General features: G+C 44.1%; 1 non-coding gene across 1 annotated transcript; it reads left to right on the plus strand.

Annotated features, from left to right (window-relative positions):
• Positions 1 to 510: 510 nt before the first annotated feature.
• On the plus strand, positions 511 to 614 carry LOC141567379 (small nucleolar RNA U13). Its single transcript, XR_012489973.1, has one exon. It is a non-coding gene; the product is annotated as a small nucleolar RNA U13 (small nucleolar RNA).
• The last annotated feature ends 11,632 nt before the right edge of the window (positions 615 to 12,246 follow it).

Raw genomic sequence — 12,246 nt, forward strand, 5'->3', positions numbered from 1 at the left:
AGGGAATATGTAATATATTACAAAGCATAGGGCTTGGGCCAGAGTAAGTATTCAATTAATAACAGTAATAGATCATCAGTAGCAGATGTAGTTACAGTTGTTGTCAAAACTCAGAACCAACAGTGGAAATAGCGGTTACTACACTATGCATGAAAATTAGCTTTGGGGAGCAGCCTGAAAATCCCATTTTATTTAAAACCAAGACAAACATGATTTTAAAAATAATAATAAGGTTCAATTCCAAAAACCAAGACATTTCAGACCAATTTTCAAAATTTTATAATGAAATCCTGTTTCCCCGACAATAAGACCTAGCCGGACAATCAGCTGTAATGCGTCTTTTGGAGCAAAAATGAACATAAGATCCGGTATTATATGATATGATATGATATGATATGATATGATATGATATGATATGATATGATATGATATGATATTACATTAGGCCCGGTCTTATAGTAAAATAAGACCGGATCTTATATTAATTTTTGCTTCAAAAGACATATTAAGATCCTTTTGTAGTTCATAAGTGTGATGATTGGGTGTTCACGCTTTTGCGTGAGATGTCCCTCCCACAAACCTTGTTACGACATCAGCACATTACCCGTCTGAGGTGAAAAAAAAAAGAAAGAAAAAGACATATTAGAGCTGATGGTATGGCTAGGTCTTATTTTTGGGGAAACATGGAATTAGCATAAGCCTATGGGGAAGAATACGTAGTTTTACAAGCTTGAGAAGCTTTTTGACTAGAAGACAATCACTGAGCTTATTGGCAGTGTTTTTGACACTGAAAGTTTAATCTGCTGGTGTTTTAAAAGAAGCAAAAGAGCAAACCTTTCATGTGCATAGAGCATTAGAGTTTATAAATCTGTTCCTAGGCATTATCTTAGGGATCATCCCACTTTGCAGATGGAAAAATGGGGGCTCACGCAGACTCACTTGCCTGAAGTCACACAATAAGTTAACAACAAAATGGGATCTAGAATTAATTCATTTAATTTATGGAAAATTTGCCAAGTCTGTGCTAATATTGGGGTATAGAAATAAATACATCTACCCACAACCCCCTCCTCCTACCAATACCACACACAATCTAGGCCTTCCTCTCCAGAATTTGAACTTCCCTTTTGTTCAAGCCAAGTGAGTCCCCCTCCCTGCCTTGTCCATTTGGGCCCCTGTAACAAAATACCACAGACTGGGTAGCTTATAAACAACAGACATTTATTGCTCACAGTTCTGGAGTCTGGAATTCCATGCCAGCATGGCCAGGTGAAGGCCGTTTTCCAGGTTGCAGACTTCTCTGTTGTATCTTCACAAGATGGAAAGACTAGAGATCCGTCTGGAGCTTCTTTTATACCAGCACTAATTCCCATCATGAGGCTGGAACCTCCCAAAGGCCTCACCTCCTAAAACCATCACATGGACATTAGGATTTCAGTCTATGAATTTGGGGGCGATGCAAACATTCAGACCACAGCACCCCCGTACCAGGGCACACATAGCCTGGAAGTTCTCAGATCCAGAGAGGTTTCCTGTTATACCAACACAGAGTGGTGCTGGAAATTCTAGAAAGCCTGCATCACTCAGATTTGGGTATTTTGGTTATTAACTACATAAAGTTGACCACTGACAAACTGCCGGTCGAAGCACCACAGGTTAAAGCATCTTATTGTCTAAAATTCTATGATTATCCTGCTCTTTTAAATAAGCTTTTTAAGTGTTTTAAAAGTTAAAAAAAAAAAAAAAAAAAGCATGGAAAAGCTTTGCATTCTAGTTCTGGAGAGTCCTGGTATAGGTTGAAACAGCATACAGACAAACATCTAGGGTACATGCTTTAGTTTTTAAGAGCAGGAAGTATGGGTTTACTTTTTTTCTCCTTTTGCAGTGTTCACAGCATTTTAAGAACAGAATCCATGACTAAATAAATTGGGGTTTTGAGGTTTTCAGGATGCAGATGATGAGTGGGTTTTTCTCTAAAGCATAGTACGCGTATATTCCTGGGTTTCCTCTCCCAATATCCAAACAGCTAATAGCTTTGTTGAACTGTGTTCTCTTCCCCAGAAAGGAAATTCTAATTAACTCAAGCACTTTGATTCAACCGCTAAGCAATGTAAAGATGGGGGATGGTGCTACATTTGGTCTTAGTTTCTTCTAACGTTCTTTGTTAGCCTCATAAAAACTCCGGTGGGTATGAATCTTAATAGATTTCAGTTCTGCTCTATTTTCACATTCCTTCTTGTCCTGAGGGAGTAGTATAGTTTGGTTATTGTTGGTCTGGCATGCAGCTGGAAGAAGAATGTCGAGTTTATGGGAGTAGGGGGCCTCTATGCTTGTTGCTGCTGCCAGAAATGTGTATCTCACAATTCCTAGGTTTTGTGCAAGACATGTTATAAAAAGGAAGCATGAAACTTGATGGGTGTAAGTGAGCCCATCAAGATTGGATTTACTTGTGTGTAATTTACTTTGTCAACAGAGAGGTAGAAAAATTACCCATATTCTGGAATATTTTCTCCCCTTTTCCCTTCTCCCATTCTTTTAAAAAAACCGGAGTTTCTACCCTTAGAGAGAGTTACTTGTTTGGGGTAAAGCACTGTGTTTTAAGGCGTCCTCTTGCCACGTGAATCACATAGCTTATTTGCCATCTGAAATAGCAGTTGCTAGAACCTTGGCACAGTTGAGCATGGAATGGACAAATGTTGACAGGGATGTTAAATGACAGGTTCAAGGTCACACAGCTAGTAAGTTTTATAGCTACAGCTAATTTGACCTCTTCTTTTTCAACAAACCTCTCAACCTGCCCATGGTTTTACTTCCTTCCCCTCTTAGCCTAGACTGGGTTGAATCATTTCAGCTTCTGCCTCATTCACTCCACAACCCCCATCACTCATCCTGTCTGCTTTCCCCTGCATACCTCAGATTCGTCAGGCTGCTGAAGAAACTCATTGCCTTACAGCCTCTTCCCACTTTGCATGCTTTTCCTGAGCCAGTGTATCTACCTTCATGGCTTTACCCAGTAAACATGTGCTGGCATGTTGCAAACTTTTATCTGTAGCTCAAGCCTCTGTCCTGAGTTCCAGACCCATCTCCTCATATTTAGAGAAGATATTCACTTAAAAGCCCCAGACAGAATTCATCTACTCTCTCAAGTCCACGTCTCCCTCCATCTTCAAGACCCTTGGATACTTGGAGGGGAAAAAAGCCAAGAACCTGGAGTCCTTCACCTCTTCCTCTCATCTAAAGCTTATTAGAGCCTAATGCACTGAAAGTTAGGTGGACATTGTGTCATGCTTTCATCAGTAAAATTATGATCTAACTCATGGTGTGTGGAAGTTCAAGGTTTCAGGATGGGACATGTTCATTCATTTCTTAGGCATCATTAATGATGCCAGCTATGGGCCCGGGATAAGGAGAGTTACTTAGATAAATAAGGCCTGGGTGTACTGGTTTCTTTATATGCACTGGGATATTTTAAACATTTCTTGAATAACCGGTCTCCCTGGAATATGTACACTTCTAAATGTCTGTATACCGCACACCCCTCCTCCTACATGTCATATGAATGTAAAGCATTATCCTGAATGTATACCTTTTGAAAAGGGGCCAAAAAGAGGACCATTGATTTCCTTTGGGATTGATATAAAATTAGTGTCATATTGAACGGGAAACATCATATGCTTCAGCCAGGAGAGAACGGTAAGATCAGGTGTGATTAAAACTTGCCTGAAGGGCTGAGCTGTAACAGAAGGTTTCGAGTTGTGGGGTAGGTTCCGTGTTCTGACTTGCCTACCACAATTGCACGGTCTTACGCACTCCTCTGACATGGCTCCACGGACCTTGGAGCACACCTCGACCTCGCCTCTTCCGTTCACATGTCTTGTCATTGTCACTAAAAAAGAACATCATGATGATTGGGTTTTTACTTCTTCAACAAACATTGTCAAAAAAATAAAAGTACACCTTTTTTTTTTTTTGCAGGGATATGTTAACGTGGAAAAAGCAAGGAGCCAGGAGATTGCGTTCCTGTGAGCTGTGTGATCTGAACCAGGTCACTCCATTCTGGCTTCGGTTTCCTCTTCTGTTAAAGGATGATTTTTGTACTTCGTGTCAAAGTTCTGTTGGATCTGTAACCGAACACTCAGGAAATTCACTGCTTTGTGACAAATATGTTTTCACAATACAGAAAGACCAACTATATTGCTTTAAGACCTCTGTGATTTTGATCGTAATATAATTCATATATATATATATATATATATATATATATATATATATATGCAATTGTTAAATTTGAATACTTTTATTACGTGTTGGATTTGGAAAATTAATTTTACAACTATGTTTATGGCATTATAGTCCACGAGTTGTTAGTCACCAGGACCCCTTATCCAGACTAATGGTGTATTTTAAACTTGAGTATTTTATTGGGGGTGGGGAGATGTCTGTGAACCTTAAGAAAGAGAACAGGAACTGTAGGATTCCACATGATGGAAGGGCCTTTCACTGAGATGGAAAACACTAGGAAGAGCAGGCTGGGGAGGGTGGAGTCTGAGTGGATATATACCAAGTTAGAACACGCCACTCTACTGCTCAAAATTCAAGTGGCTCCCACTTCTTTAAGTGTAAAAGTGAAGGCCTTGCCACAGCTTACTGGACCCTGTACCACCTGGCCACTGCTGCCTCTACAACTCACCTCCCACCTCCTTCCCTTCCGTTCTGTTGCTGGAGCCTGGCCCTTTCTGGGACACACCAACACATTTCCGCCTCTAGGCTTCTCGCATTTGTTCCCTCATCATAGATCTCTCCCCTCCCTGCCCCTTGGGGCTCATGGCCTCACTTTCTTCAGGTTTCTACTCAAATGCTAGCTGATCAGAGGGGCCCTTCCTGACCCCCACAAATAAAAGAACATACCTCCCGTTCTCTTGACTACAGCATCCTTTCTCTTCCTTACTTGCCTTTCTTTTTCTCATACTCTCACCACCATCCAATGTCTATTTGTTTGTTTATGGTCTACAAGTATATGCCCCCCCCCATATAAACCAGATGCAGGGAAGAAGGTATGCTTAATTATTGCTATATCTCCAGCAACTAGAATTGGGTCGTGGTAGATGCTCAATAAGTAGTTATTGAACAAATGAAATCTGTTTGGGACATGCTGAATTAGACTTGTCTCTGTTATGTGTAAGTGGAGTCACACAAACGATTGAATAATACCAGTTCATTAGAGAAGTCTGGGTTACAGATCAGAAATCATCAGCATATGTCCACCATGAGAGTAGATGAGATCCAGCAGTGAGGAATGAGAAAAGGGAAAAGTCAAGGATACATCCTGGGAACACCAATCTTGAGGTACAGGTAAAGGAAAGTGGATCTATGAAGGATACTTAGAAGAAGTAGTGGGAGACTGAAACACACAACCAGGGAGGTAGCTGGAGGCGAACTACAGAGTGGGTCCCAATGAGAGAATGACAAACAGAGGCAAACGCTGCAAAGTGAGATTGGGTCCTTAGAGCAGAGTCCCTGGAATGCTGAAGGGAGAAGCCAGACTGCAGTGCGCTGGGGATTGAATCAGAGATGTGAAGGTAGAGGCTGGTGATAGAAGAATGGATTTAGTTGAGGCAGTCTCAGAAGAATGTTTAAATGAGGATAGATTAAATTTGTCTGTTGATGGAGTGAAACCCAGGAGGTAGCAGGTAGCAGAAACCCAAGATGAATTTGAGGATACAGATAAGATCTGACCACAGTCTATTGTTGAGAAGAGGAAAGGGTAAGTACAGAGGTAAGCAAAATTGTGTTGGGATTTAGGTTGTGGGACAGCAATGGAGGACTTCTTGCCTGAGGCCTCCCCCCACCCCCAATAAAAGAAGAGAAAGCTATTTGCTTACAAGAGGGGAAAAGTAATGGGTGGGTTTCCAAAGAGAGTACACTAGTCCCTCCTTATCCGTGTTTCCCTTTCTATGGTTTCATGCTGAATTAGAGTTTCAGTTACCTGCAGTCAGCTGGGGTCTGGAAATATTAAATGGAAAATCCCAGAAATAACCAATTCATAAGTTAAGTGCATGTGGGGACAGAGCCAGGAGTGCAGTTTCCAGGCTCTCGGCCTCACGTGGAAAGGTGCTGGCTCAGGTAGTAAATGGCCATCAACTGTGATCGGATGGCCATCAGCTGTGGCTAGTTGGCCGTCAGCTGTAACCAGTGAGCCATTGGCCACTAATATAACTGCAGTGGCTATGCTAGCAGAAAATGGGAGCAAGTAAAAAGATGGTGGCTGAGCTGGCAAGAGTAGATTGCAGTTAGCAAGTGAGGTTGGTTGGGTGGCAGAAGTGGACGGCAGGTTGCAGATCATGTAGATCCAGCCTCCAGTGAGACTATAGTGGTATGACTCCCCCATTGTCGTGCGGGAGACCCTGCTCGCATTTGTCATGCGGGGCGGCCTGCGGGGTCTCTGCTCCCGCTCCCCATACAAGAACGCAGGATATGGTGAGGCCAAAAAGGAACACCCACGGAGCCATAAGTAGGGGAGTCATACCACTATATTCTCTCTGGCGGCACTATACTCTCACTGGAGGCTGGATCCACACTGTCCGCAAACCGCCATCCACACTTGCCAGCCCAGCCACCATCTTCTTGCTAGCCCCATTCTTTCTCTCTCTCCTTCTCTCTCCTAGCGTAGCCACAGCAGTTATATTAGCGGCTAATTGGCTAACTGGCTACAGCTGACGGCCAATCAGCCACAGCTGACGGCCATCTACTACCCGAGCCAGCACTCCTCCACGTGAGGCCGAGAGCCTGTAAACTACTCTCTGGGGCTCTGTCCCCACAGAAGTGCTTGCTGAGGCCCTCACCCCCAGGTTGGAGCCCTCACCCTGCGGAGAGGGCACACATTGTGAGGCTAATGCACAGCCCTGGCAAATGACTGTGGACTGTGGGGAATGGGCTCTATCCCTAATTTAATGGACCGCTTGACTGTTTGCTTGGGAACATACCACCATATAGTGGAAATGGCGGATGTTTGCTTTTGTGTCTCGACCAGCCACCATGGAGAATATGTGAGAAAGACTGGCTGTGCCCAGGAAGACTGGCTGTGCCCAGAAAGACTGGTGGTACCCTGAGAACCCTGGCTGACACCAGGAAGTCTGGCTGTGTCCAGAGAGAGTGGCAGTGCCCTGAGAGGCCCTGGCTGAGCCCAGGAAGTCTGGCTGTGCCCAGAGAGAGTGGCGGTGCCCTGAGAACCCTGGTTGAATCCAGGAAGTCTGGCCGTGCCCAGAGAGAGTGGCAGTGCCCTGAGAGCCCTGGCTGTGCCCGGTGAGACTGGCTGTGTCCAGGATATTGCATTCACCTCCAGGCTCCTCGCACAGGGCTCCTCGCGAAAGACGCTTGTCGGGTAGATTGTGAGGTGATACACAGTAGGTGTGGAGTGTGGGGACAGAGCCAGGAGTGCGATTTCCAGGCTCTTGCCCTCACGTGGAAAGGTGCTCACTCGGGTAGTAAATGGCCATTAACTGTGAGTGGATGGCCATCAGCTGTGGCTAGTTGGCCGTCAGCTGTAACCAGTGAGCCATTGGCCACTAATATAACTGCTGTGGCTACACTAGCAGCAAATGGGGGCTAGCAAGAAGATAGTGGCTGAGCTAGTAAGAGCGGATTGCATTTAGCATGGCGAAGTGTGGCGGAATGTGGATTGCAGATTCTGTGGCTCCTGCCTCCTGTGTCTCCAACCCAACTGCCCGTGAGACTATAGTGAGATGACTCCCCTACTTATGACTCCATGGGTGTTCCTGTTTGCCTCCCCATGTCCTGCGTTCTTATATGGGGAGCGGGAGCTGAGACCCTGCAGGCCGCCCCTCACGACACGCTGTCTCTCACGAGAGGTGAATCATCCTTCTGATCAGTGTCTCCCCGCTGTTTGCTGTTTACACTCCCTGCCCCTTAGTCTCTTAGGAGGCAACTCCATATCCAATCGACTGTTGAGGTATCAGAGTGCTTGTGTTCAAGTAACCCTTAGTTTAGTTAATAATGACCCCAAAGCGCAAGAATAGTGATGCGGGCAATTCAGATACGCCAAAGAGAAGAAAGTGCTTCCTTTATGTGAAAAGGTGAATACACTGCAATAAGATATTTTGAGAGAGAAGGAAGAGACCACATTTACAAGAGACCACATATTACAGTATATTGTTATAATTATTCCATTTTATTATTAGTGGTTAATCTCTTACTGTGCCATATTTATAACTTAAACTTAATCACATGTGTATATAGGAAAAAACAATGTGTGTAGGGTTTGGTACTATTTGTGGTTTCAGGCATCCACTGGGGGTCTTGGAACATATCCCCCACGGGTACCAGGGGATTACTGTATCAGGTTCGAAACCAGAGCTCTGGGGAAGGGGATGACATGCTGCCTAGGGAAACCTGCCTAGGGTGTCCAGAGATGGCCGAGGCCAGTTGTGACTGGAGACCAGGATTCTCGTAGCACACCAGGGTTTTGTGTTGATGCCGGCCAATTTTAACGTGCACAGGAATCACTGTGGAATCTTGTTAAAATGCTGGTTCTGACTCAGCAGACCTGGGGCAGGGCTGAGGTTCTGCAGCTCCTACAAAAGCTCCCAGGTGAAGCTGATGCTCTTCCTTCCAGTAGAAAGTGGTGTCTGTGATTCTCTCCAGCAGTGTCAGCAGCCTTGCGGTCAGAGTGGAGCTGAGAGAAAGTGGGAGTCAGGGCTGGAGTTTTGTCAGGTGGTTTCAATAGAAGGCAAAAAACGGGGGAAGGGAAGCTGAGGAGGTTACAAGGGGATGTTGGTCTGATGAGGACAGAGAAGGACTTGAAGATGGAAGCAGGCATCCGATGGGGTAAAAGTAAAGAAGGTAGGCACGAGTTATCAGACATGCTTGGCATGACAGATCAACAACTGATGCAGTTTCTAGAGGCTGAGATATAAATGCAGCTACTTATATGTTAAACTTTGAAAGAAAAATACTACCCACAATCAGTTTATAGTACTTCTTAAACACAAAAGTTAAACTAAGTGCATTACAATTGTTATCCTTGTTCTTTTTAATTAAATGGCACCTTTCCCCCACTGTTTGCTCTGAATTTTAAATTTCCACTGGGCAGAGGTTTTGCTTTGGGATTAGCATTTACACAGCCCATCATTGCATAGGGAGCTGGGCTGACCAACATATTCAAATACATTTCTTCTGGGCAAGTATGTGGACTTAAATGATCCATGAATCTAATCATTCTTTATCAGGAAAACCTGTTACCATCATCTTTCTCAGTAAAACAGCGTCATTCCATTATATCCCAGTTCATTTTTCTTTTGAATAGGGCATCACCCACATTTTTAGAAACACAACTCTGTTCAGTAAAAGACTGAAATAATGTGGCAAGCTAATAGTCTTAAATTCTACACTATCCAATTATACTGTTTTTGTAATCAGGATCTTTTATGTTTGAACAAATCATTTTTACCAATCATTAAGACATGGGACTATGCCCTAAGCAGCATTATGGGAGTACGAAGAAGCATAAGGTACCATGTTTCCCCGAAAATAAGACCTTAGCCAGACAATCAGCTCTAATGCATCTTTTGGAGCAAAACTTAATATAAGACCTGGTCTTATTTTACTATAAGGCCAGGTATAATGTAATAATATAATGTAATATATATAACATAACACCAGGTCTTATAAAATATAATATAATATAATATAATATAATATAATATAATATAATATAATACCGGGTCTTGTATTATTTTTTGCTCCAAAAGACGCATTAGAGCTGATTGTCCAGCTAGGTCTTGTTTTCGGGGAAGCACGGTAGGGACCCTCCTCTTGGTTCAACTCAGAGACCAAGATACATGTCATGCGGGAGACCCTGCTCGCTGCCCCATGTGTCATGCGAGGCGGCCTGCGGGGTCTCTGCTCCCACTCCCCACATAAGAATGCAGGGTATGGTGAGGCCAAAAAGGAACACCCATGGAGCCACAGGTAGGGGAGTCATACCACTGTAGTCTCACTGGCGTCTGGGTTGGAGACACAGGAAGCAGGAGCCACGGAATCCACAATCCACACTCCGCCACACTCTGCTGTGCTAACTGCAATCCGCGCTTGCCAGCTCAGCCACCATCTTCTTGCTAACCCCCATTTTCTGCGAGCGTAGCCACGGCAGTTATATTAGTGGCCAATGGCTCACTGGTTACAGCTGACGGCCAACTAGCCACAGCTGATGGCCATCCAATCACAGCTGATGGCCATTTACTACCTGAGCCAGCACCTTTCCATGTGAGGCCGAGAGCCTGGAAACTGCACTCCTGGCTCTCTCCCCACAATACATGTGTGTAAAAGTGTACAAACAACACCAGGCAGTATGATCATTAAGTACTGGAATGAATGACATTGAGTTTGTACTAAAGGTACCTTGAAAGGAAAGGTAAATAAAGGTAATTAGAAGCAAAAAGTAGTTACTAGATTTTTTGGCTTTAGGACCAGTTTGAAGGTTTAATTTCCAATTAACTTTAATTTTAATTTGGCCTTGAGTGATACAGTTTTTTTTCAAAACCTAAAATCAATAATATTAGCAGTTGTTAGTAACCTACACAACACTAAAACTGAACAATTTAATTACTGCTTCAAAATCATTTATCATAAACAATTCAGACATGTAAAAAGCCATAAAGAATAATAAAACAAATACAAAATAACTATTCTTTCATACTCATCAGTCTTCAGCCCAGTAGGTACTCAGTAAATGTTTGTTGAATGAATAAATGATTCTTATTTATTATTAAATGCTTTGTCTCTCCATATTTATAGTATCCTTGGAGCCAAGGACAATGTTTTAAATTTGTCTTCCTCTCTATGGTGCCTACATAATAATGATTATGTGGTTGGTGTTCAGTAAATACTTGGTGTCGTGCGGGGCGGCCTGCAGGGTCTTTGCTCCTTGCGGGGACAGAGCCCCAGAAAGTAGTTTACAGGCTCTCAGCCTCATGTGGAAGGGTGCTGGCTCGGGTGGTGAATGGCCGTCGGCTGTGGCCGGTTAGCCAATTGGCCGCTGGTATAACTGCTGCGGCTACGGAGGATTGCCGAGGAGCCGAGCAGAGCCGAAGAGAGCGGAAGAGGAGAGCCGAGAGAGAGGAACAGAAGAGAGTGGAGGAGAGTCGTTGGTCGGTCGGTTGGCGGAAAGGTGGACGGCAGGTCACGCGTCCGGTGGGCCCAGCCTCCAGTGAGACCATAGTGGTATGACTCCCCTACCTATGGCTCCGTGGGTGTTCCTTTTTGGCCTCACCATATCCTGCATTCTTGTGTGGGGAGCGGGAGCAGAGACCCCGCAGGCCGCCCTGCCTGAAAGATGGCACGGCGAGAAGGCCTCTGCGCACGACAAATGGCGCACGACAAATGGCGCAGCGAGCAGGGTCTCCCGCACGACACTCCTGCTCCCCACATAAGAACGCCGGATGTGGCTAGGCCAAAAAGGAACACCCACGGAGCCATAGGTAGGGGAGTCATACCACTATGGTCTCACTGGAGGCTGGATTCACACGACGTGCGACCCGCTGTCCGCATTTCTGCCAACAGACCGACTCTCACTCCCCAGTGCAGCCACAGCAGTTATATCAATGGCTAATTGTCTAACTGGTTACAGCTGACAGCCGACTAGCCACAGCCGATGGCCATCTACTACCCGAGCCAGCACCCCTCCACGTGAGGCCGAGAGCCTGGAAACTGCTCTCCGGGGCTTTGTCCCCACAGTTGGTTGCTTATATAAGGCCTAACCTCCCTATGTTTGTAGCTGTTTTTAAACTTTAATCCTAAACTGTAGCTCTCTTTAACCCAATATTTAGCCTAATTGAAATTATTTTAATTGCGACACATTATTGAAGAACACTTCTACAACTCTAAATTGAGAAAAGTTGAAAATCATTTAAACTATTATAGCTTTTACTTAATTTCATTACAGCCATGTCTCCTTTTATTGTGTTTCACAGATGTTGTGTTTTTTACAAATTAAAGGCATGAGCCTCTATGAACAAAAGGATTACAATTCGCTTTATTGCAGTAGTCTGGAAATGAACCTACGATATCTCCAAGGTATGCCTGTATATCCTAACATTCTTTATTACTCATATTATTTTTAATGTTTGAGTTAAAAATAGAGACTTGTTTAAAGCCTGATTTCTGATTAGAGTAAGAATACGTCAAAAGATGCTATTGCAAAGTGGTTAAGCATAGACTTTTCTTGAAAAA

The sequence above is a fragment of the Rhinolophus sinicus genome, linkage group LG10 (genome assembly GCF_036562045.2).
Source record: "Rhinolophus sinicus isolate RSC01 linkage group LG10, ASM3656204v1, whole genome shotgun sequence".
Taxonomy (NCBI): domain Eukaryota; kingdom Metazoa; phylum Chordata; class Mammalia; order Chiroptera; family Rhinolophidae; genus Rhinolophus; species Rhinolophus sinicus.